This window comes from Armigeres subalbatus, chromosome 1 (genome assembly GCF_024139115.2).
Source record: "Armigeres subalbatus isolate Guangzhou_Male chromosome 1, GZ_Asu_2, whole genome shotgun sequence".
Lineage (NCBI taxonomy): Eukaryota > Metazoa > Arthropoda > Insecta > Diptera > Culicidae > Armigeres > Armigeres subalbatus.
Genome location: NC_085139.1, coordinates 217949031 through 217970809, shown reverse-complemented (window position 1 = coordinate 217970809; position 21779 = coordinate 217949031). Strand labels below are relative to the sequence as shown.

The following is a 21779-nucleotide window of genomic DNA, read 5'->3' as shown; positions in this document are numbered from 1 at the left end:
AAGCTTCTCCAGGAATTGCTCCGGAAGTTCAACCCAGAATTCAATAGGAAGTTCCTCCGGATGTTCCTCCCGGTGTTCCTCCGAAAAATCCTCCCGGAATTACTCCGGAAGTTCCTCCGCAAATTCCTCTAAGAAATCTTCCGGAAGTTCCTCCAGGAATTCCTTCGGGAGTTCCCTTACGGGTTTCTCCGGAAGCTCCTCCCAGAATTCCGAAATTTCTCCAGGAATTCCGAAGTTCCTCCCGGAATTTCTCAAGAAATTCTTTCAGGAATTCCTCAGGAATTCCTCAGGAATTCCTCAGGAAGTTCCGCCAGGAATTCCTCCGCAAGCTTCTCCAGCAATTGCTCCGGAAGTTTCTCCAGGGATTCCTCCGAAAGATCCTCAAGGAATTCCTTTGGAAATTCCTTCCAGGAAATCCTCGGCAAGTTCCTCCAGGAATTCTTCCGCAAGTTCTTCCAGGAATTTCTCCGGAAGTTTCTACAGGAATTCCCTCGTAAATTTCCTCAAGGAATTGCTTCGGATAGATTGCTCCGGAAGTTCCTCTAAGAGCTCCTACATGTATTCCTCTTTGAATTCTTCCGGAAGGTCCTTCTTGAGTTCCTCTTGAAAGTCCTCAATGTATTCCTCCTGATTTTTTTTCGAAAGTTTTTTCACTTTCAATCTGTGGATTTTTCATAAGAAATCCTTCAAAGTTTCTTTAGAAGTTTTTTCTGAGAATCTGTCAAATAATTCTACTAACATAATTCAAATAATTCTACTAAAAGTTGCTTCAAAATTTCAAGCGTGAATTCTTCCGAAAACTTCCCCAGATTTTTTAAGATGTGCTCCCTCGGAAATTCTATCTGTAATTCTGCAATCAATGCCTCTGAGAAATTCTATAACAGTTCTCACTGGAGTTCCTCCAGAAAATCCCCTAAAACTCTTTTTAAATTACTTCTCCAACTCAACAAACATAACCTCCCGAGAAGCACAAGTCAGACAAAAATGGTTGCAGCAACTTGATTGTGACTAAATCTGGTCACCTATGAGTTGCAGCAAACTTTGTAAAACAGGGCTACTCAATCACAGAATTTGCCGCCGAAAATCTCAAAAAAAACTCCAGATAGTTTCAGATAGTGGAGGTATTTTCAAATGAAGTTCATATAGAATTTTTTTAAAGTCTCTGACTCTGAAATTATTGAAGGAATATCTATTGGCGTTATAGCAGAATTTCCATAAATTCCCGAAGAAAAATGTGGGACATTTTTGAATAATTAAATTGTCAGTCGATTTTAGAACAAAATATGTTTGACCGAGCATACGCTGTATAACTAGGGGCCTAGTGGCCAAGCGGCGGGGTCAATTTTCATACGGCGGCGGTGCAAGAAAATCACCGGCGGTGCACAGGTCTAATATAATCTTATTGTTATTCTATTATAATTATTATTATCGCATATTATCTTATTTTCTGTATTACCGCAAAAATCACTTTCTGCTCCTGGATATTCCACCAGAAGAATTGAAAGCAACAGTGTTGTACAACAACACCACACACAATGCAACTTGGTTGTACAACATTTGACTCCACAAAAGATATTTTAGTTACGAGATAAAGATTGTCGCTTCGGTTCCCTTTGATCTGCTGTCCGGAACATGTTGGGTACCAAGCTGTCAAATCGTTTGGATTTTCCTTCTTTGACATTTAGCTCCCCTATCCTTGCCAGCAGAAGATGTTCCGGGCAGCGACGACAGCGACAATCTTTATCTGGTAACTAAGATATCTTTTGACTCCACCCACCACAAGTCGGATCAAAATCAAACTGTTTCGATTTCATCCAACCAACTTTGCAACTTTGAAACCGTCCGTCCGACAGTCGTACAACTTGCCCACAGACGATCCGACTTTACTCCGACTCAACCAAATTTCATGGGGCGGAGCCAAAGTTGTACAACATATCGGAGCGTGTGTGGGGGCCCTAACCTATCTATTAGCAAAAGGGAGCGTCTCTTTTGGACATACAACCAATCCTCAAAGTAATCAGAATTCCTTTCAGCTGATTTATTTTTTTTTAATCTGAGGTTTATGTTTTCAAGACCATACAGGAAGCTGTGTGTGCACAACTGTATATATGTATAAATTTTTAAAATTTCATGTAAGAATCGGGAAACTTGGTGTTGGTGATGGCGAATCACGAGTATGTTTTGAAAAGGGCAGAACACAGTTTTTTTTTTCAGTTATAAAATTAAAATTAAAATTGAAATATCCCAAAAACGGTAATACTTAGGAAGAAAATAAACAAAAGCTTTTTTGTTCAAAATTGATCCAGGAATCATAATTCGGCGTCAAATACATGTGTTTTCTTGTAAATAGTCAATGTTTCAAAAATGACCCAAAAAAGCTTTCACTAAAACTTTTTTATTTTTAACTTCTCCATTGACCTGATGTCGTTAAAATGTGTATTTTGTAAAAATTGGTAAAAATTTGGTGAAAATATAAATATGGGTTTTTTTGAGATATATTTTTTTTTAAATTTGAATAGTCAGTCTAAGCTAAGCTAAGCTAAGCTATTTAATTTTTTTAATTTAAATATCGATTTTTTTCAGTTTCAAATATTATTTTACCAGTGTAATATTTTCTCCATAAATCCCTATTAGTTCCCTAAAGTTCGTTCTCATACAGTTTTTTCGTACAATGAACGGTTTCTGAGATGCAATTTAAAAAAATTAAATTGATCGAAAACACATTCGGCCTTTTCATAAATTACTTAAGGGTCGATTTTTTTTAAATTAGTTTAAAATAGACCGACCAAGAGACTCCAAGACCGAAAATATATGACATGTTACAATCGAATCAACTATCATCAAGTTTGGTCAGTGTGTCATTCTGCGTGGAATCCGTCTATTATGACCATATCCGCCGTAGTCGAGTTTATGAATTTGTTCACATACATATGTATTGTGATCTTTATTATGAACCCCTCTTGCATGCGAGTAATGAACCCATCAATGTATTTACATTTACAAATTACTAAACTTTATCTTCGATTGCCTATTCATTGAAAGGAAGCCGATAATTAGTTTTGCAACAAACATCACTCTGTATCATGCGCACATCGTTTTGTGCAGCAAAGACAAACCGCATATATCGTCTCCTTTCCCACATTCATACATATCGGCGAGCATACCACAAGCCAATTAGAACTTACACATGTTTTGTGATTCACAGTGCAAAGCTCATGGAAGCCGTGCATTTTCCATTTCAAGTGCCCTATTAGAGTGATAATCCAGGCACTTAAACCATCAAACACCATTAACCTACCTCAACCTCCATCTCAAAATGAATCTATCTAAAACAAGTCGCAACTCCTCCCAACCACTTCTCATACATTTCTACACCCCGATCCACCATCCCAAATAGGAAAATCTATTACGATACTAGCTGGAAGCTATTTGCATAAAATTATTTAATCGATACTCGAGACCCTTCTGCTTCGAGTGCCAACATCTTGCGACTGTTTCTGCGAATTACGACGAGCTCGCCCCCTCGATCTCATTCGCTTCACAGTCTTATTGGGCCACGGACATTTTCATCCCATTATATGAAATCTTTTTGTCCGTTTCGAATGGATACGGTTGAGCGGAAACGACCCCAAAAGTCCTCCCGATATCAATCGTCTCACGTGCAGAAGCGAAAAGAAAGGAAAATATTGAACATCTATCGAATTTCAATCCCCATTCCGAATAATCACTATGGTCCGTATATATCCCTGGCGCTAACTTTTTGTCCAAAAGCATTTGGAAATCCACCGAACCACAATTCGGAAGCTCGTTCGACGACAATGTCTTTCCACTTCCACCTTCATTTTTGGTGAAGTAATCCGCCCAATCGAGACTCTCGAGAAGAGATCCCCGCTTCATGTTCGGCATCCTTCTGCGGTGTGGTGGCAGTGCAAGACGGACGGACGTACCTTGTTGTAATTTGTAGCTTCAGTCCGTTACAGCACTCGTCCTCCCCATCCTTGCTGAAAAGGGAACTTTTCTCTTTTCAAAGCTTGATTAAATGGGGGAAGTTGATTTTCGGCAACGGCGTGGCGACCACACGGGGACGGCCTCATTTTTGGTCAGGATATAGTGCTTGTGGTCTAGGACTTAGTGTTTAGCTGCACATGGTGTCAGCTCTACAAGTAAGCGCAAGGAAGAAAATTTGTTCCAATTTTATAGAAGGAGAAGGAATGTAGAGACCAGTAAATTATAGTTTTAGAACGGACAATAGTGAAAAATTCAACATTAGTAGTGTGACATTTGGGATTTTCACATTTGTTCTATATCTTTATTTTTATGGCGTTCGTTTACGACACTCAATTTATTTTACTGGGTTCGGTAAATTACTGGCGCATTATGATTTATCAATGGATAAGGCGTTTGAGCTCAAATTATAGAAAAACCCGACCATATAAAAATGTATACAGAGATTTGCAGTCAGATGGCACAATTTACGATTAAGAACTCGACAAACATTTGACGATAATCAACCGGAAGCATTGCAATATGTTATCCTCATACAATGTAGGAGGAGAGACGTTTTCCCACCTCATATCATAAACTCGATAAAATGCATCCACCCACTACTCGAAGATTTATCTACTCATTCAGCTCATGCAGATTTTATGACATGCTGCCACGAAAAGACTTATGTTTACCCGGCGAAGATATTAGCATTTCTCTGAAGCGTGATTTTAGCAAATTTCGTTTCTAGTTTCGTGTAACTAGAAAAGTTTCTTCAGGAATTCGTTCAAAAGTTCCTTCAAAAACTACTCAAAAACTCCAAAACTCCTTCGGTAGTTCCTCCAGGAAATCCTACGGATGTTTCTCCAAGAGATTCTCCGGAAGTTACTTCGGATCTACCTTCAGGAATTCTTCCGTAAGTTCCTCCAGTAATTTCTTCAGAAGCTCCTCAAGGAATAATTCCTCCGGAAGCTTCACTAGGAATTCCTCCGTTAGTTCCTCCAGGAATGACTCCAGTAACTCCCTTAAGAATTTCTCAGGAAAGTCTTCCAGAGGAACTTCCGGAGGAATTCCCGGAGGAACTTCCGGAGGAATTCCCGGAGGAACTTCCGGAGGAACTTCTGGAAGAACTTCCGGATGAACTTCCAGAGGAACTTCCGGAGGAATTCCCGGAGGAACTTCCGGAGGAATTCCCGGAGGAACTTCCGGATGAATTCCCGGATGAATTCCCGAAGGAACTTCCGGAGGAATTCCCGGAGGAATTCCCGGAGGAATTCCCGGAGGAATTCCCGGAGGAACTTCCGGAGGAATTCCCGGAGGAACTTCCGGAGGAATTCCCGGAGGAACTTCCGGAGGAATTCCCGGAGGAACTTCCGGAGGAATTCCTGGAGGAACTTCCGGAGGAATTCCGGAGGAACTTCCGGAGGAATTCCGGAGGCACTTCCGGAGGAATTCCAGAGAGCACTTCCGGAGGAATTCCCGGAGGAACTTCCGAGGAATTCGGAGGAACTTCCGGAGGAATTCCGGAGGAACTTCCGGAGGAATTCCCGAGGAACTTCCGGAGGAAATTCGAGGAACTTCCGAGGAATTCCTGGAGGAACTTCCGAGGAATTCCCGGAGGAACTTCCGGAGGAATTCCCTGGAGGAACTTCGGGAGGAATTCCCGGAGGAACTTCCGGAGGAATTCGGAGGAACTTCCGGAGGAATTCCCGGAGGAACTTCCGGAGGAATTCCGGAGGAACTTCCGGAGGAATTCCGGAGGAACTTCGGAGGAATTCGGAGGAACTTCCGGAGGAATTCCCGGAGGAACTTCCGGAGGAATTCCCGGAGGAACTTCGGAGGAATTCTGGAGGAACTTCCGGAGGAATTCCTGGAGGAACTTCCGGAGGAATTCGGAGGAACTTCGGAGGAATTCGGAGGAACTTCGGAGGAATTCCCGGAGGAACTTCCGGAGGAATTCCTGGAGGAACTTCGGAGGAATTCCGGAGGAACTTCCGGAGGAATTCGGAGGAACTTCCGGAGGAATTCCCGGAGGAACTTCCGGAGGAATTCCCGGAGGAACTTCCGGAGGAATTCCTGGAGGAACTTCGGAGGAATTCCGGAGGAACTTCCGGAGGAATTCGGAGGAACTTCCGGAGGAATTCCTGGAGGAACTTCCGAGGAATTCGGAGGAACTTCCGGAGGAATTCCTGGAGGAACTTCGGAGGAATTCCGGAGGAACTTCGGAGGAATTCCAGGAGGAACTTCCGGAGGAATTCCGGAGGAACTTCCGGAGGAATTCGGAGGAACTTCGGAGAATTCCGGAGGAACTTCCGGAGGAATTCCCGGAGGAACTTCCGGAGGAATTCGGAGGAACTTCCGGAGGAATTCCCGGAGGAACTTCCGGAGGAATTCGGAGGAACTTCCGGAGGAATTCCCGGAGGAACTTCCGGAGGAATTCCTGGAGGAACTTCCGGAGGAATTCCTGGAGGAACTTCGGAGGAATTCGGAACTTCCGGAGGAATTCCCGGAGGAACTCCGGAGAATTCCCGGAGGAACTTCGGAGGAATTCGGAGGAACTTCCGGAGGAATTCCCGGAGGAACTTCCGGAGGAATTCCCGGAGGAACTTCCGGAGGAATTCCCGGAGGAACTTCCGGAGGAATTCCCGGAGGAACTTCCGGAGGAATTCCCGGAAGAACTTCCGAATGAAATTCCGGAGGAACTTCCGGAGGAATTCCCAGAGGAATTTCCGGAGGAACTTCCCAGAGGAACTTCCGGAGGAATTGCTGGAGGAACTTCCAGAGGAATTCCCGGAGGAATATCCGGAGGAATTCGGAGGAACTTCGGAGGAATTCCGGAGGAACTTCCGGAGGAATTCGCGGAGGAACTTCCGGAGGAATTCCCTGAGGAACTTCGGAGGAATTCCGGAGGAACTTCCGGAGGAATTCCCGGAGGAACTTCCGGAGGAATTCCCGGAGGAACTTCGGAGGAATTCCCGGAGGAACTTCCGGAGGAATTCCCGGAGGAACTTCCGGAGGAATTGGAGGAACTTCCGGAGGAATTCCCGGAGGAACTTCCGGAGGAATTCCCGGAGGAACTTCCGGAGGAATTCCGGAGGAACTTCGGAGGAATTCCCGGAGGAACTTCCGGAGGAATTCCTGGAGGAACTTCGGAGGAATTCCGGAGGAACTTCGGAGGAATTCGGAGGAACTTCCGAGGAATTCCTGGAGGAACTTCGGAGGAATTCCGGAGGAACTTCGGAGGAATTCCCGGAGGAACTTCGGAGGAATTCCCGGAGGAACTTCCGGAGGAATTCGGAGGAACTTCGGAGGAATTCCGGAGGAACTTCCGGAGGAATTCCTGGAAGAACTTCGGAGGAATTCCCGGAGGAACTTCCGGAGGAATTCCAGAGGAACTTCGGAGGAATTCCCGGAGGAACTTCCGGAGGAATTCCGGAGGAACATCAGGAGGAATTCCTGGAAGAACTTCCGGAGGAATTCCGAACCGGAGGAATTCCGGAGGAATTCCGGAGGAACTTCCGAGGAATTCCGGAGGAACTATCCGGAGGAATTCCTGGAGGAGAACTTCCTGGAGGAGTGCGAATTCCCGGAGGAACTTCCGGAGGAATTCCCGGAGGAACTTCGGAGGAATTCGGAGGAACTTCCGGAGGAATTCTGAGGAACTTCCGGAGGAATTCCGGAGGAACTTCCGGAGGAATTCGGAGGAACTTCCGGAGGAATTCCGGAGGAACTTCCGGAGGAATTCCGGAGGAACTTCCGGAGGAATTCGGAGGAACTTCGGAGGAATTCCGGAGGAACTTCCGGAGGAATTCGGAGGAACTTCCGGAGGAATTCCGGAGGAACTTCCGGAGGAATTCCGGAGGAACTTCCGAGGAATTCCCGGAGGAACTTCCGGAGGAACGAATTCGGAGGAACTTCCGGAGGAATTCCTGGAGGAACTTCGGAGGAATTCCCGGAGGAACTTCCGGAGGAATTCGGAGGAACTTCCGGAGGAATTCCAGAGGAACTTCGGAGGAATTCCCGGAAGGAACTTCCGGAGGAATTCCTCGAGGAACTTCCGGAGGAATTCCCGGAGGAACTTCCGGAGGAATTCGGAGGAACTTCGGAGGAATTCCGGAGGAACTTCCGGAGGAATTCCGGAGGAACTTCCGGAGGAATTCCTGAGGAATTCCCGGAGGAACTTCCGGAGGAATTCGGAGGAACTTCCGGAGGAATTCCGGAGGAACTTCCGGAGGAACTTCCGGAGGAATTCCCGGAGGAACTTCCGGAGGAATTCCGGAGGAACTTCGAGAATTCGGAGGAACTTCCGGAGGAATTCCCGGAGGTACTTCCGGAGGAATTCCCGGAGGTACTTCCGGAGGAATTCCTGGAGAAACTTCCGGAGGAACTTCCGGAGGAATTCGGAGGAACTTCCGGAGGAATTCCGGAGGAACTTCGGAGAATTTCTGGAGGAATTCGGAGGAATTTCCGGAGGAATTCCCGGAGGAACTTTCGGAGGAATTCCCAGGAGGAACTTCGGGAGGAATTCCCGGAGGAACTTCCGGAGGAATTCTCGTAGGAACTTCCGGACGAACGTCCGGAGGAATTCCCGGAGGAACTTCAGGAGGAATTCCCGGAGGAACTTCCGGAGGAATTCCCGGAGGAACTTCCGAGGAATTCGGAGGAACTTCGGAGGAATTCCCGGAGGAACTTCCGGAGGAATTCCTGGAGGAACTTCCGGAGGAATTCCGGAGGAACTTCGGAGGAACTTCGGAGGAATTCCCGGAGGAACTTCCGGAGGAATTCCCGGAGGAACTTCGGAGGAATTCCGGAGGAACTTCCGGAGGAATTCCGGAGGAACTTCCGGAGGAATTCCCGGAGGAACTTCCGGAGGAATTCCTGGAGGAACTTCGGAGGAATTCCCGGAGGAACTTCGGAGGAATTCGGAGGAACTTCCGGAGGAACTTCGGAGGAATTCCGGAGGAACTTCCGGAGGAATTCCCGGAGGAACTTCCGGAGGAATTCCGGAGGAACTTCGGAGGAATTCCCGGAGGAACTTCCGGAGGAATTCCAAGGAACTTCCGGAGGAATTCGGAGGAACTTCGGAGGAATTCCAGGAGGAACTTCCGGAGGAATTCCCGGAGGAACTTCGGAGGAATTCGGAGGAACTTCCGGAGGAATTCCCGGAGGAACTTCGGAGGAATTCCCGGAGGAACTTCCGGAGGAATTCGGAGGAACTTCGGAGGAATTCCCGGAGGAACTTCCGGAGGAATTCTGGGAGAACTTCCGGAGGATTTCCCGGAGAACTTCCGGAGGAATTCCCGGAGGAACTTCCGAGGAATTCCTGGAGGAACTTCCGGAGGAATTCCCTGGAGGAACTTCGGAGGAATTCTGGAGGAACTTCCGGAGGAATTCCTGGAGGAACTTCCGGAGGAATTCAGGAACTTCCGGAGGAACTTCGGAGGAATTCCTGGAGGAACTTCCGGAGGAATTCCCGGAGGAACTTCCGGAGGAACTTCCGGAGGAATTCGGAGGAACTTCCGGAGGAATTCCGGAGGAACTTCGGAGGAATTCCCGGAGGAACTTCCGGAGGAATTCCCGGAGGAACTTCCGGAGGAAATTCAGGAATTCCCGGAGGAACTTCCGGAGGAATTCCCGGAGGAACTTCCGGAGGAATTCCCGGAGGAATTCCCGGAGGAATTTCTGGAGGAACTTCCGGAGGAATTCCCGGAGGAACTTGTCATATGAAGGAGGAGGAACGGAGGAACTTCCGGAGGAACTTCCGGAGGAATTCCCGGAGGAACTTCCGGAGGAATTCCCGGAGGAATTCCGGAGGATTCGGAGGAACTTCGGAGGAATTCCCGGAGGAACTTCGGAGGAATTCCCGGAGGAACTTCCGGAGGAATTCGGAGGAACTTCCGGAGGAATTCCCGGAGGAACTTCCGGAGGAATTCCGGAGGAATTCGGAGGAACTTCCGGAGGAATTCCGGAGGAACTTCCGAAGGAATTCCCGGAGGAACTTCCGAAGAATTCTGGCGGAACTTCCGGAGGAATTCCCGGAGGAACTTCCGGAGGAATTCCCGGAGGAACTTCCGGAGGTATTCCCGGAGGAACTTCCGGGGGAATTCCCGGAGGAACTTCAGAGGAATTCCGGAGGAATTCCGGAGGAATTCCCGGAGGAACTTCGGAGGAATTCCAGGAGGAACTTCCGGAGGAATTCCCGGAAGAACTTCCGGAGGAGTTCCCGGAGGAACTTCCGGAGGAGTTCCTGGAGGAACTTCGGAGGAATTCCGGAGGAACTTCGGAGGAATTCGGAGGAACTTCCGGAGGAATTCCCGGAGGAACTTCCGGAGGAATTCCCGGAGGAACTTCCGAGGAATTCCTGGAGGAACTTCCAGGAGGAGTTCCCGGAGGAACTTCGGAGGAATTCGGAGGAACTTCCGGAGGAATTCCAGGAGGAACTTCCGGAGGAATTCCCGGAGGAACTTCCGGAGGAATTCCGGAGGAACTTCCGGAGGAATTCCGGAGGAACTTCCGGAGGAATTCCGGAGGAACTTCCGGAGGAATTCGGAGGAACTTCCGGAGGAATTCCCGGAGGAACTTCCGGAGGAATTCCGGAGGAACTTCCGGAGGAATTCCCGGAGGAACTTCCGGAGGCATTCCCGGAGGAACTTCCGGAGGAATTCCGGAGGAACTTCCGGAGGAATTCGGAGGAACTTCGGAGGAATTCCCGAGGAAGTTCCGGAGGCATTCCAGGAGGAACTTCCGGAGGAATTTCCGGAGGAATTTCCGGAGGAATTCCCGGAGGAACTTCCGGAGGAATTCCCGGAGGAACTTCAGAAGGAACTTCCGGAGGAATTCCCGGAGGAACTTCCGGAGGAATTCCCGGAGGAACTTCCGGAGGAATTCCCGGAGGAACTTCCGGAGGAATTCCCGGAGGAACTCCTGGAGGAACTTCCGGAGGAATTCCCGGAGGAACTTCCGGAGCAATTCCCGGAGGAACTTCCGGAGCAATTTCCGGAGGAACTTCCGGAGCAATTCCCGGAGGAGCTTCCGCAGGAATTACCGGAGGAACTTCCGGAGGAATTCCCGGAGGAACTTCCGGAAGAATTCCCGGAGGAACTTCCGGAGGAATTCCCGGAGGAATTCCCAGAGGAATTCACGGAAGAACTTCCGGAGGAATTCCCGGAAGAACTTCCGGAGGAATTCCCGGAAGATCTTCCGGAGGAATTCCTGAAAGAACTTCCAGAGGAATTCTCGGAAGAACTTCCGGAGGAATTCCCGGAAGAACTTCCAGAGGAATTCCCGGAAGAACTTCCGGAGGAATTCCCGGAGGAACTTTCGGAGGAACTTCCGGAGGAATTCACGGAGGAACTTCCGGAGGAATTCCAGGAGGAACTTCCGGAGGAATTCCCGGAGGAACTTCCGGAAGAATTCCCGGAGGAACTTCCGGAGGAATTCCCGGAGGAATTCCCGGAGGAACTTCCAGAGGAATTCCCGGAGGAACTACCGGAGGAACTTCCGGAGGAACTTCCGGAGGAATTCCCGGAGGAATTCCCGGAGGAACTTCCGGAGGAATTCCCGGAGGAACTTCGGAGAACGTTCCGGAGGAATTCGGAGGAACTTCCCGGAGGAATTCCGGAGGAACTCCGGAGGAATTCCCGGAGGAACTTCCGGGGGAATTCCTGGGGGAACTTCCGGAGGAATTCCCGGAGGGACTTCTGGAGGAATTCCCGGAGGAGGAACTTCCGGAGGAATTCCCGGAGGAGGAACTTCCGGAGGAATTCCCGGAGGAACTTCCGGAGGAATTCCCAGAGGAACTTCCAGGGGAACTTCCGGAGGAAATTCCCGGAGGAACTTCCGGAGGAATTCCCGGAGGAACTTCCGGAGGAATTCCCGGAGGAACTTCCGGAGGAATTCCCGGAGGAACTTCCGGATGAATTCGGAGGAACTTCCGGAGGAATTCCGGAGGAACTTCGGAGAATTCCCGGAGGAACTTCCGGAGGAATTCCCAGAGGAACTTCCGGAGGAATTCCCTGGAGGAACTTCCGGAGGAATTCCCGGAGGAACTTCCGGAGGAATTCCCGGAGGAACTTCCGGAGGAATTCCCGGAGGAACTTCCGGAGGAATTCCCTGAGGAATTCCCGGAGGAACTTCCGGAGGATTTTCCGGATGAATTCCCGGAGGAACTTCCGGAGGAATTCCCGGAGGAACTTCCGAAGGAATTCCCGGAGGAACTTCCGGAGGAATTCCTGGAGGAACTTCCGGAGGAATTCCTGGAGGAACTTCCGGAGGAATTCCTGGAGGAACTTCCGGAGAAATTCCTGGAGGAACTTCCGGAGGAATTCCTGGAGGAACTTCCGGAGGAATTCCTGGAGGAACTTCCGGAGGAATTCCTGGAAGAACTTCCTGGAGAAGCTTCTGAAGGAACTTTCGTAGGGATACCTGGAGGAACTCCCGAAGGAATTCCTGAATGAACTTCCGGAGGAATTGTGTGTGCTCAAGCATTTGTATGAAAACTTGTATTAAAAAAAATCTGAAGCTAATTACATATTCAAAACAATTGGTCGATCTTGTAGATATCTACCGGGTACCAAATCAATCATAACAAGCCATGAAAACAAAACTATCGCACTTGTATACAAGTTGGGAAAAAAACTGATTCGTATAGGCGGTCCCCACCGAGGAGGCTTGATAACACGCTTTGTTCTCGCTCATTTTATGTTGGAGACTTTTTTCGCACAGCTGTGTAAAACAAGTTTAAATGCATCATCAGAACCAGTGCCTCACGCAATTATGGGGCCCATTAAAAGAAACATATCATGGGCTGTTGTAGCCCCCCGAATCAGTTCATTATCGTAACAGCTACCGAAAAACGTCTCTCATGGTATGCTACCTATCGAGCTATCGAGAGTGTATACAGACATGATAGGTGAAAGATTTTCTCATTCTCCTTTGGATTCAAACCCTGGTCATTGATATACTAAATATCTTAGAAATTTACAATTACTTATCCAGGTTTAGCATCTGCAATCAAAACTGCATGTGGAACAAAATGGTCAAAAAAAAGCTAATTTCACTGCACTATCATGTGCGACTGTCTTTTAATAAGCCCAATTCTAGCGAAGGTTTAAGCAAGAATGGAATCCCGACTAGAAGGTCATATCAAAATAATGTCAATATATGTTATTATGTTATACTACATTTTTATAACAAAATTTGTTAGGAACATTGTGCAGGATGTTGTTAAAATATCTAAATTTCTATCAAAAATTACACTACTTGAAACAAAGAACAATCAAATTTTGTTACAATTTTATTAGAAATTTATAACAGAATCAGATACAAAATATATTGTTGTGCCTTTGGAAATTTATACAGGTCGTGATAGGTTTCCAGATTGTGATCAGCAATCAGATTTTGTATTTTTGTCTAAACAAGAATATTTTTCAAGTCCCGGAGACGAGCCAGCCTCGGGTTGAAAGTCTCCTTAATAAAGACACACAAAAAAATATTTTTCAAGAACATGAAACTATCAACAATACAAATTAGTCAACCTTTTCAAATTATATCAGCGTTGTGATATTTATGGCTGGAAGACTTTGCAACATCTATTTTAATTTTTTAAACATATTATGATAAAATCCTGTTACAATATTTGAAAGATAATGGCAACTAAGAACCAAATTGTATCAAAATAAGTTATAAATATCACAATTTGTTAAAATTATGTTCAGTTGTTGTTATGCTCTTCTAGTCGGGATACGACCTAATTACACTTTGAAGCCTACTTTAGCCCATTTTTCGTAGGCAAAATAGTTTTTTCAGTACCAACATCAAATTTGAAACTGATACTAATTCACTACTACGATAATATTGGATACAAATAGATAAATACACATTTTTAAAATATGAAGATTGTGTATTATCGATTCATTCGTGAAGATTTATTCTGCAACATTTGTCAGACATAAGCTGACGTTGGTCGTATGAAATTTTTTTTTATTCGTATATTTATTTGGTAGACACTCTGTGTTCTTAACTGCTACTGTGCCGCGATCTAATGTGATACTCTGCTCTACACTCTGAGAAAAATCTATACTAAATAGATTAAAAGTCATTCTAACTGGCTATTCGCCTGGTTGACCCCGTATTAGTATAGATGCAACATAAACGAGCATAGTATAAACTTGAATTATTTAGGCAATGTATACTTTAGGGCAATCCTCATACTTAAGGTGGATTCTGCTGTAGGGTTTTTTGCTGAGTAAATGAAAACTTAACGAAAACACATATCAAACAAATACTTTATTTTCCGATTTAGTTACATTATAAGAGATCATTGTAAATAACTAATAATTTTGAGGTAACAAATGCAGAGAACGTAGAGATGATGTACAATAACTGTTGATTTGGAGCTGGCTAGCTTACACCAAAAATCATGCAGGGGTAAACTATCTGCCACCGGACCATTGGGGGTCAAACCGGTATCGCCATAAGTTCCTTTAATAATATCAGTGGTGGCCTCTCGGAAATCGCATGAACATCTTTCGTCTAAAAGTTAAGAAGTATTTTCATTAGGTAAAATTATTATTTATTTGTTGCCAGTTATACATACCAGCTCAGCAAAATGATAGTCCATGGCATACGGTGATTTTGTCATCTTTTCCGCTTCCTGAAGACGTTCGATTCATGAGGCTGTTGATCGCCATCTTTGACGAATAGGCGGAAAATGCAGAAAGAGAACAGCTTTCACCATTAATTAATTGGATTGAAGATTAGTTGAAAGTGTTACCTTTTTAGCGATACAATTATCCGGCGGCTTTTCGCGTTCTTTAAAGGTTTCGTACAAGGAAATCTTATTTTCATGATGCCATCTGGAACTCGATCTGGAACAACTGAAGTTAGCACAAAATTATTGTTTTCAAATCACAAGAATGCACCGAAAGTTTTTTGCTACGCAAATCATTGCAAGATTAACTTATATTCTTCGCTAGTATAAATTTCAATCTATTGATAATTTAAATTGGAAAAATATCAATAAAGTATTAAATTTAATCTAACCACGATTTTATATATTTCTGAGTGTACAGAATCTACACAGAATCTATTTTTAGATGTCCATAATTCGTCATTGTTGTCGTTGCCAGTCCATATCATCGTGTGTCCATTGTGTTCATTTCTAGACCAACATTTGAAAAGGGCGTAATAGCCAAAACAAATATCTCTCCAGTATTTTATCTATGTGTATAGCTATGTATGTAGATAAGGAATCCGAAGGAATAAATTTTGGCTGTTACGCCCTTTTCAAATGTTGGTCTAGATTTGTCCAAGTGGTGAATCCAGTGATCGTTGCTTTGTTCGGTTGCCATTAATCGAGATACGTTGGAGGAGTGCCTCCGAGAAGAACAGTTTTGTCAGTCGTCATCAGGCAGCCGTATCGGTGTGGCGCGTTCCCCAAAACGCCACCGTACGGACTGCGCTTCTGGCGACTGACGAAGGTTTGGTGAAGGGGCTGGGAATCGAACCCATGACCATTCGCTTATAAGCCGAACGTGTAGCCAACTACGCTACGGGACCCCCTGGTCGTATGAAATTATTCGGTTTTGGAATATTTGAATCAATTTGCATAATGAAAAATATACAATTCCAGGAAAAAAAAAATTAAATATTCGTATCGTTTTGACGTCTTGGAGGAAAATTTATATTTCACTAGCTAACCCGGTGAACTTTGTCTCGCCCAAAACTGATCAATTTGCTGATATTTTTTTTTTACGTACACAATTCATCTAAAAAACAAACCGGTTTTTCAAAATAATATTTCCTTTTTTTGACATTATTTTATCATGACACTTTTCGAATTAATTTAATACCCAAACCAAAATAAACAAAAATCGATCTTTCCGTTATCTGATGATAATGTCAACTTAGATGACATGATTTGAAATTATCATACAAAATGCATGACAAATCATTTCATCGGAGAGATTTTATTTCGATTGTCAATTTTATTTCAAAAAGAAAGGGATATAAATTAGCAATAATTGAGCTGTCTATTCTTGAGTATTCCATTTCATCTTAACATTTTTCCTCGTAAATAGAAGAATAAAAAAGATATGATTTTGAACATTTCATATTTCGTTTCTCTTCAACAAAAAAACGTGATAAACGTGTGACTTTTTCATTACCAAATCAAGTCAAAACAAATTGATGTGTATGGTGTTGCTTGTAATTACATAATCGTAATTAAATTCAAATTTTATTATTATTGCCCTGTGATCCTCCATTAATATTCATAATAAAATGTGAATGCACAAATATTCACACATTGTACCTACAGTGTAATGAAATTCGAGAAGAACGTATATCTCCAGAGAAAAAATAAACAACAACGAGTAACAAAAAAAGGCTCAGCCTTTTTGCGGCCACACTTAAATGCCAACGGGAGACAACCAGTCAGTGTGTGTGTATGTATGTGGCGTAAGGTTAAATTGTAATTTATCTTCGCATGAGCATTAAAACACCCCAGCCGTGACGACGCCAATGACAACAACCACAGTAATGGAGTCGATAAAGAGCAAGAGATCCTCCTACTCTGGTAAAAAAAATGTCAACCGGAAAATTCGCTTGGGTTGAATACATGTTACAATAGCAAAAAAAAAAACAAATAAAATTACGGTACAGTTGAGAGAGGATAATTGGTGCTCCATTGGGGACATTGCACATGTCGCTGGTTCGAGTGCGGATTAAATTTGCTCGGAAACGTTTTGATGAGTTTCGCACAAAATTGGTAGGAGGAGATGGAAATGCTGCCCGATAAAGCAGAATGTTTTAGAAATAATCTCACATTTTCCATAGAAGAATAATGAGAGAGCTTTTTCAAGAAGTTCTATAGACGGCCAACGATAGATAGCATCAGCTTGTTAAAATTTTACTGTGGTGGGTGGAGTCAATATGTGTCAAACATGTTTGACCGTGTTTAAGTGCCTTAATTGATTGTTGAAGGTAGTCCATCGAGAGTGCAGTTCATGCTTCAGTGGCTCGCAATGTATTGGCGATAAAATGTTGCACTTGCAGCAGAATCAATCTATTTTTCTAATTGCTGTGAAAAATTTCGTTTTTATTACAAGCGCATATATTCAAGCCCTTCCGCTTGCCATCAGCGATCCACGCTTTTACTTGCGGATACAAGGTGGAGACGCATGGTGGGTGGCGATCTCGACTCGCATTCATTCGCGCTGGCAAATGGTATTCAAAACCGAGGAAACACTCCATGCAAGGTTCAGATTGTTCCAGGAAAATCCATAAATTCAGCATATGCTGCACCGCTTCTCATTTCGTATGCATCCGTCCCACCGATGATGATAACATTGTTGGTATCCCGGCAGAGATGCATTCAAGTGCTCATGTAAAGGGAAGGATTGTGCGAAACGAACCAAAGGTACTGAGCGGTTCAAGCTAGAAGCATAGTAGTTCATATTTCTCAGATTAGTCGAATTGCTTGCAATATATTCTAATTGAATGTTATGAGAAGCAATTCAATCATCTGCAGAGATTAACTGCAATAAAGTATTTAACCGAACACGTTTATTCTCATTTTAAAACTGCCGCTATTATTTTGAAAATCAAATTGTTTTCAAATATTTGATCAGTTTTTCCATACCAACTTTAAGTGAATTCAGCAATGCCTGAATGCTAATGAGCTCATCTCGAAATGAAAGACCAGCACGAAGATTTACAATAATCTTCGGAATTCGGATTTCTTTTAACCAAAACCGTTGTTTGCAGCATCACATTTGTAACTCAACCTCTACTTCAACCACCCGAACAACACCCATTGGCATGCAAACATAAGCGAGGATAGCTTCACCATATGGCGAGCAGCAAGCACATATATACATATTCATTAGTGTGTTTTCCAACTTCAAACGTAGTCAGTGATTTTGAGAGCTTCCCTACTTTGTATCGCGCTTGCCAGGGCACCTTCTTTGTTGCAGTAATGCGATGCGAAGTATTGTAGCTATACCTCCTGTAATGTCGAGAACGAAGAGCATACTGAATGGAAATCGCAACCATAAATTCAGACTTTAAATATTTTGCGTAGTTTGTGGTCTTGTAGGGTAACTAGGATTCAATGAAAAAAATAAATCAGTAACTAATATATTCTCAAACACAGAAAGGTCAGATTCAAAATGAGGGTTTTCTCTCGTACTGTTTTATAAATCAAGTATGTTCCTTGCCTTTCTTATACAACAAAGTTGCACCGCGAAAGGTTATCATTTCATTCCAACAGCAACCTTACTAAAAAAGACACATAGAACATTAACTCAACAAATTCATCATCGTGCAAACTCTGTTTTCACCAAATTGGGTAATTTTCAAACTAAGTGGTTGTAGTAAGCAACTCGAACGAAATGGTTAGTTGACAACCATGAAGAAGCATCCAACACTTACTGGACACTGTTGTTCTTCTAACACCAGCTAGTGGAGGGCGTATCGTGACTCGCCATCTTCTTCTGTCTTCTCAAAATATTATTTTTGGGCAAAAAAGAACATAATTATTTTTTAATATTTGTAACGGCCTTACTAATCTATACATATAAAACAAAGTTGGCATTTGCACGACCGTGCATCACTCATAGACAGCCCATGTTCTGCTAATTTGAATCCTTTTCTTCCTCTACTTACGAGAAAAAATGTTATGATGAAACTGGAGTACTTTGAAGATAAATGCCCAATCTTTTCATTGAAATGGTTTGTTCGTACAATTCGCATGAAATTTTTAAATTTGGTCATTTTTTACATAAGTTGTAAAAAAATGTGAGGGATCATTTTGAAGAACCGATTTGTTTTCTAGATAAATTGTATCAGAAAATTGATCCATTTTTTGCAAGACAAAGCTTTCGTTATATATTTCATCTGTAGTTTTCATGTCAATCCCTAACCTTCCCTACAGGAGGTACGACCTGTGGCGCTCGCAGTTTTTCAAGACTAATCGTTCACCAAGAAGGGGCGGTTAAAACAACGTGTTTTTTAGCATCCAGCGGCTGAATAAGACATGCATTTCTCCGGAAGTTATTGCTAAAATAGCAGCTTTATCCCAGTGAATATGGATCTTTGGTCTATCAGGTATCAGGTAACAGAACGTCGGCTCAGGAGGCACGTTCCCCTCAATTTGGGAGATTTGCCATCGCTTCCTGCGCTTTCTCATCATTTACCTGACGGAAAAGGAAGTGAAAAGGAAAGGAAGAAGAATGAAGTTGGAAAGGAGAAAGAAACCATTCATAAAGAAGCATATGTAGACTCACACGCATTCAGCTAGGGAATAAAGAGAGGTCACAAAAACCAGAGGATGTAACAATGGACGAACGTCAAAGACGAAACACAGAGTGCACTGTGAAAAACGCATAATGCGAATCAATATAGGTGACAATCACAAAGTACATTGTAAAAAATGCATAATGCAGATCCATATAGGTGGCAATTTTTTGAAAACTAAGTAAAACACATATTCATAACCCCATTCTTATTGAACCTCGTTGAGATTGACGAACAAGTAGCCGAACCAACTCAAGAACGAAACACAGAGTACACTGTGAAAAACGCTAATGCGAGATCCATATAGGTAACTTACAAAACATTGTAAAAAAACGCATAAGCGAATCCATATAGGTGACAATTTGTTGAAAACTAATTTAAACACATATTCATAACCCCACTCTTATTTAACCTCACGTCGAGATTGAACAAGAGTAGCCGAAGCCGAACGTCAAGGACGAACACAGAGTACACTGTGAAAACGCATAATGCGAATCCATAAAGGTAACATACACAAAGTACATTGTAAAAAACATAATGCGAATCCATATAGGTGAAAATTGTTGAAAAACTAAGTAAAAACTATTAAATCCACCCTTATTCAACCTCAAGTTGAGATTAAACAAGAGTAGCTGAGACGTCAAAGACGAAACCAGAGTACACTGTGAAAAGCGCATAATGCAATCTATAGGTAACATACAAAAGCACATTGTATAAAAGCATAATGCGAATCCATATAGGTAATAGTTTGTTGAAAAACTAAGTAAACCATATTCATAACCTTCTTTTTTAACCTCGTTGAGATTGAATAAGAGTAGCCGATTATCTCGGAGAAGCAAAAGTCCTCCATAGCTCCGTTAGCAGCGAGGGCTAAAATACTGTGAAGGGGGCCCTGGTGCTTCTAGGCTCGTTTGCGTTAGGTTCTTATTAGACCCCTAACCATTCATTCGTAGGCACGGTAAGCATAAAGCCGCATCACACCGAAAATTAGGGGTCACCTGTATGGTGGACTTTACCACTGGAACAGGTAATACGTAATGTTATTCTTGCGATAACCAGCTGCCGCCCACACGCTCTAGGCTGTTCGTGGAGAGAAGTTGACATTGACTTTACGTCAACTCTCAATGTGGCAGAACAGCCGGATATAGTTGTGTTGCACGACCGTGCATCACTCATAGACAGCCCATGTTCTGCTAATTTGAATCCTTTTCTTCCTCTACTTACGAGCTTTATCCCAGTGAATATGGATCTTTGGTCTAACAACCTACTGTTTCCGAAACTTATCATTCAACCAAAGGCGCAAAACAACGGACATAAATTGGAACATAGAACGAATTATAACATATCCGAGAAGGACAAGCTGGGACAACTTTATAATGATGCGGGCCGCATCAAGCTTCAGACCCTAAGTTTGGGTGAAATTCGTTGGCCAAACTTTGAAGAACACAGAATATCATCGGAATAAATTCTGCTATACCGCGGTGCACCGAAATCCGTAACCTAAGCACTTCACTCTCGCAATCAGCTACTAAAATATATACAATTCTTATCCAACTAACATGTTTGATATATGTTCTGCTTAACACGGGTGTCTATTTTTCGGGGAAGGGTCGTTTAACCGAATACCGTTCGGCCGAATACCATTTGACCGCGCAGAACATTTGGCCGAACAGGAAATTTGGCCGTATAGGACATTTTGTATTCACTTGATTGTACCTTGACAGATACGTATTTCGACCTCAACAGTAAGGTCGTCTCCAGTGTCTCGTACTTGACTAAGGGTCTCACTGCTCACTTCACGCTTCTAACTTTTCACAGCGAGAAAAGAGAAATTATACGTCTCCATGCTCACTTTTCACAGAGAGAATGAGAAAATGAAAGTGAGGAGTGAGAAATAAGAAGTGAGACGTCTCACATTTATGTTTACACTTCTTACTGTGAAAAGTGAGTAGTGTGAAATGGGAAGACGTGGGAAGACGTCCATTACTCACTTGTCACTTCTACAGTGAGCAGTGAGAAATGAGAAAGGAGTAGTGAAACGACTCACATCTCACTCCTCATTTCTCACTTTCCGAATGACATGTTCGGTTAAATATCCTATTCGGCCAAATGTCCTATTCAATCAAATGTCCGATTCGGCCAAATGTCCTTTCAAATGTTCTATTCGTCTAATCTCTAACCTTTAAAGGTCTAGTAACATTTTTTTCATGGTTAATTTGAGTAGCGCAATCAACAGACCAATATGAAAGCTTTTGATTACACTACTCAAATTAATTGTGAAAAAAAATATTCAAAAAGTTAAACGAAAATATTAATAAATATCCTATTCGGTCAAATGTCTTATTTGGCCAAATATCCTATTCGGTCAAATGTCCTATTCGAAATGTCCTTTAGTCAAATGTCCTATTCGGCAATGTCCTATTCGGCTAAATGTCCTATTCGACTGTCCTATTCGGCCAAATGTCTTGTTCGGCCAAATGACCTGTTCGACCAAATGT

General features: G+C 43.6%; 1 long non-coding RNA gene across 1 annotated transcript; it reads right to left on the bottom strand.

The window, feature by feature from the left end:
• Positions 1-14284: 14284 nt before the first annotated feature.
• On the bottom strand, positions 14285-14822 carry LOC134210970 (uncharacterized). The gene is made up of 3 exons (XR_009978898.1): positions 14759-14822; positions 14582-14675; positions 14285-14517 (listed from the first exon to the last, which is right to left on the bottom strand). It is a non-coding gene; the product is annotated as an uncharacterized LOC134210970 (long non-coding RNA).
• Between the last annotated feature and the right edge of the window lie 6957 nt (positions 14823-21779).